Below are 5,560 nucleotides of genomic sequence, written 5' to 3'. Positions count from 1 at the left end.
TCCCTATGACATCATAATTATTTGCACTGAGCAGGAGGATGAGCCCAGAAGGTTCTGGATTTAAAGGGACAGTTCTGTTTCTTGGTAACAGGGCTAGGGTTACCTGTTGCAGGCTGGAAGGGGCCTTGTAACAGGTCGCCCTCCCCAGCGCCATGTTCCCTGTTAATCCGTGCCTTATGTGGGGTGCCCTTGGAGTCTTCTCTGGAGTTCTTATATCCCGCCTTCTACTTGCCTGCCACATCTTGATGGAAATTATTGTTGTGAGTGGGAGACTGTCTATTGTACTTTGTATGTTGGGGTCTTTCACCTACATGGGCCTGACCCCTGTCTTTCTCAAGCTAGGCCTCCCCATCCAAAACCCACCAAACAGGGTTTGACTCCGAGGCTCTAGCCTTTTCTGGTGTCAGGCCTTGTTACAATTTGGCCCCCTGGTCCTCCTCGGGCTCTCCACAGCCCAGTCTCGCATTGTGCCTCACTGGCGCTCGGGCTCTCCGCTGCCCTGTCTCACACTGCGCCTCACTGGCGCTTGGGCTCTCTGCGGCACTGTCTCGCACCTGGGTCGGTGCACCCCCAAATGCTGCACCCTCTCCGGCGCTGGGTTCCCCACGCTGCCGTGAGTCCCCTATGAGGCCTCCTCCAGCCCCTAATAGCCTCACCCAAGCCACCGGTCTTAGTCAGTAATCAAAAAATGGAAAAAATAATAACTGCCACCAACCAATATGATCAAGCAAAGCAGCAGGTCAGCTTACGTTCGCAGGGTTTGTGCTTCAGCTCCCTACCATTGGCTACAGTCCTTGCTGCGATGTGGCTGCCGTTTCTCCACAGCTTCCATAGTTCCTGCCTTTGAACCGCTCACCCAGCTTCTCTGTGGAGCTCTCAGAGGCACTCCTTCCCCTTCAGCTGCTGTCCTCTTTACTGCTGCTCTGCCCAGGGTTTTTATAGTCCTGCCCCTTCCCGTCAGCTGACTAGCTGGCTATGTTCAGCATTTAAACCTTTCCTTACCAGCACTCCATGCCCAGAAAGTTCTGGCCTTAAAGGGGCGGACCTGCTTTCTGGTGACAGTGCTAGGGTTCCCTGTTACAGACCTCCAGACATCTAGTCCAACCCCTTGCTTGGGGCAGGATCATGCCTTTCCAAACCATCCCATACAGACCATAATCTAAACTCTACATAAGGCTACCAACAAGGAGAAATTTAAATTCTGTCATATAGGTCAGCTTTCCTGTAACCTTACTTTCATAAGTCAACATTTCTGATGTAAATAATTCACAATCATAGAAGCGAGAGAATACCAACACTGCACAGGAAGAACAAACATGTAGGTTTAAAAGCGGCATTTAAGAAATGCAGGATTGCCCCATGTCTTCCATTTTGATTTATCTATAAATATGATTCTTGCTTACTGATGTGGCCTGATAGGATGCAATATTAGTTTGTTATCATGAGTCCAACAAGGCATGGAAAGTCCCCACACCATTTTTTTTCTGAGTGGAAACTCCATTAGGAAGGACAGCTTGATGAAGCTTTTTGTAGTTTGTTGCTTTATCGACATAACACTAAAAAAACCCAACTCACTGGTAAACCGTAAGATTAATATTTAAGTTATGGTTTTTGTTTTGGTTTGGTTTGTGTGCATATCATCAGTTTTTAAGTATTCTGAGATCAAGCTTCACTAATACAGAAGCTTCCCTTGAGAGCTGCCCTACAGAGGCCTTGTAGTTACAAGAGAAAAATCTAAGTACAAACTGCATGGTGAGCTGCCACAACATATAAAGCACTTAGTAGTCATAGCTGAGCTCCTGCTGCCTTAGCTAACAAACAGCAAACTAGAATCTAGCCAATGCTGGAGCACTAAAGGGATACAGAGCTTCACTTTGATGTGGAACGAGAGGCCAAAGAAAATACCAGACAGCGAAAACATATACATTTCAGCAGCTGGGTCCTTACCGCCAGGGGCTGATGAACCACGGCAGAGATGGCGATGTCTCAATCGCCTACGTACCAGAGTCAGATGTTCAAAGGAACTAATGAAGAAGTGGGGCTATACCATGGGTTCAACCACCTATGACTGTGGCACAGAGCCTCACGCTGTGCAACACCTGCTGCAGTGTCTGCTGCTTGTAGGCATACATACAATGAAAGATCTTGCAAAGTACAATAAAGGAGCACAAGCATGTGTAACTAAATGGTAAATGTGGTGTAGAGACACAAGAAGAATATTCAGATGCCAAACAGTTTGAACTGATGCAACTCTGTTGGCTTCAGTGGAGTTACTCCTAGTTTACATTGGTATAAGGGACTGACCCAAAGCCCACTGAAAGTAATGACAGTCTTTCCATGGCTTTAGATCTGGTCCAAAGTGAGATAAGAATAACAACCATATGTTTATTTCACAGTGAATTCTACAGGACTCTACAGTATTTGTTTAATGCTTGGATAAAAGTCCAGCTTACAAGAACAAAACATTTGTCAGCTATATGTCAGCTCCAGTACCCAAAAGTAACATGGATTCCCACACTCACTACTATCTTGAAGTGAACATGAAGGTTATATGCCTTAAGAGCCAGAAAATTAATAGATTTGGTCAAATGATGGGAGCTAGTGCCTACGCCTCTCTAAAGCAGATCTGATATCATCCAAATACTCTCTTATTTTCCTCTTCTGTATTTTGGAAAAAGCAGGGTGATGTTTTCATTTCTTACAATGAAACAAAAAATGACACCATAAAATAATTAACCCAGACCTTTGAACTAAAATGGATTATAACTGGTTAACTGATGGATCATATCCACTAAGGGAATGGACAACCAATCAACTTACCACAGAGTAAAAGAGGGACGGGCTTTACTATACATTAGTGATGTGTCAACCTATCCTGTTGGAAGTGGAAGCTAACTTCGCCCTCAATGTCATCATGGTTTAGCTTCCATTACTGCAGGATTGGGGTGTGCACACAGACTGTTACCATGGAGCAGATGACATTATCCCATGGTAAACTTCTTGTGTATGTACCTGAAGTGCACTGGGGAAGTTGTCCTCCAATTAGGGCGTTTCTACTGAAGTCCTCCAGGGATCCATTTCTTGTCCAACATTGTTCCAGACCTTCAGTGAGAAGTTTCCTGATAATAAGTACATGGCTCTGTTTTCTGCCAGAAAAAGGCATAATGCAAGGCAATGACTGGAAATAAAGCTCGGCAAATTTAAATTTCAAGGTGGACTGAGATGTTTTAACCATGAGGCCATATTTATGTGGTAACCCTCAGGAAAATTAAACCATTAATTAACGCTGTGAAGTCAATGAGGATACATTGAAGTGTGTTAAACCCCCAGGCAGATGAAGGATAATATGGCCTTACTTTGCTAGGGGTGGTTTACTCCTGAATCGAGGGCATCTAAATAGGAGTTTAATATGCTTTAATTTATGCACATTAACATCACACCATTAGTAGATTTGACTTAAGTTACCTGAAGCTCCCCACATAAACAAGCCCTAATGGTAATTACCCTTGAATCAACTTACCTAGGAATGCAGTGAATTCTCTGCTAGTTGAGGTCACTAAATCAAGGTTCAGTGCCTTTCTAAAAGAGATGTTCTAGTTCAAACAGGAATAAAGGCGTCAGTAGAAAAATTATTGCAAGAAGGCCTATATTAGGATTATCTAGTCTGACCCACTGCATAGTTGTCCCCCTAGGTTTTTTTTTTTAATTAAGCAGACAGCAATAGCAACAGGGTATCTGTGCTAAAATGAACTGAAAACGAATCCTTTGAACCACTCCATGCTCATGTGGAGAATCACAGTGTAGAGATAACTTCAGCTTCCAAACCACTGACTACAGTTACCGAAACGTGGTGGTATAGCAACATGGAGTTCTGTGCAAACCATGAAACGTATCACTATCATTTTTGTTGGGTTTCTTTTTCTTTTCTTTTCTTTTTTAAGATAAGAACTATAATGTGTTTGAGTAAGCAAGAATAAGTCTGGGTGGTAAAGAAAAAGCGCGGTTGTTTCCAAGCACTTGCTGATATTACGGAGAGAGAGACTACCATCTCTAAGCCAGTTGTCCTTGGGGTTCTGCATTGTTTTAAATGTCCACATAACCTTGAGGGATATATGCTTCTGCCTCACCGCGATGTGTAGGACAGATCCGGTGCAGAAATTTCAGCATGCTGCATAGACTAGATGGGTATTTTAGATAGCACCTGAAATCTGTCGTATCAGAGAAGAAAGGAATGGCTTTAGCTTGTCCCGTATAATGTTTCTTTCTGAAGCATTCTGTTTCTTACTATATTAACTCCTTCTCTACAGCAACTTTACAGTGATGTTTCATGGTTTCCTGTACTCACATCAGTAACATCAGACTGTAATACATTGGGTTGTGCAGGACTTGTATTTCGCCTGATACACAGGCGGCTTGGTAAAATAGTTGAAATATGTTAGCAGAATTTACCAACTCTGGTGTTCACTGAACCGAGCAGGTGTTATTATCTAAAGAAGGTGAAGGTAGAAAAGCCAGACTTTTTAATGAGGCATTCTTTGCCTCCATAGTTTCTGTGGTTAATATGTAACTACTCGAGATTACCTATTATATTTTCTTCCTGTAATAAAAAGGTGGGTTTTTTTATCACCAACATCTTTCTCCCTCTCGTCTTCTGTCCCCTGGCACTACATGAGGATCTGAAAGTTATGAAAAAAAGATAAGACATATGTCACTCCCTGTCTTCAGGATATTATTTTACAGTGCTTTCTAAAATCCATTCTCGATGTAAGTTTACATATGTGAGTACTTTCATTACGCAGAGTTTATTCTTTGAGGCTGGGAATTGTTTAATGTTATCTTCCTTATGTTGCTGTTTAAATTTATACAAATTCTGTAAATAGAAAGTAAAAAATGTAATCTTTGCGAATGAAAGGTTATTTTTTCAGAATTCATGGTTTATATGTTGGCCCTACATTTAAAAAAAAGTATTAGTGCTTCCTCTTTTTAGGTCTGTTAGCAGGATTATAAACTATTGGGGCTGATGGGAATTTTGCCATAAATTTCAAAGGATGAAATCTGATCGGAGCAATTACTTAAAGAGGTGAGGTAAAATCTTGAATTTATTCATGGAAATTTAATAATTAACTTCAAAGGGCCAGGATTTTATGTCCCATACTAGAAGGGGCTGATTATTAGTCTTTCCCATTGAGGAAAATGAGAGCAAATGGCACTCGGCACCAACTGCAGGTAGGCCCTGAGAGCTACTGGGGGTAGCTCTTTGCCGTGAGAGCTATCCCCCAGCGCACTCCCCAGCAGACCCGGAAGTGGACCAGAAGTATTTCCAGTCCACTTCCAGGTTTGCCACCGAGCACGTGGAGGGCCCCTCCAGACACCTGTGGGATGCTGCATGCGCACCAGCATCGCAGCGATCACGACCCACGCCTGCTACCTCAAGGTATGTAGAGAAAACTTCTAAAGCTGTGTCTGTCTCCAAATCACTGATTCTCCAAATCAGCATTGAATCTTAAGATTCGGATTTGGCCGAGTCAAATCAGGGACAGTGATCCGAATCAAGTAACTG

Source organism: Gavialis gangeticus, unplaced genomic scaffold (assembly GCF_001723915.1).
Source record: "Gavialis gangeticus isolate Ggan-Ray unplaced genomic scaffold, GavGan_comp1, whole genome shotgun sequence".
Classification (NCBI taxonomy): Eukaryota; Metazoa; Chordata; order Crocodylia; family Gavialidae; genus Gavialis; species Gavialis gangeticus.
This window is presented reverse-complemented; position numbering follows the sequence as displayed.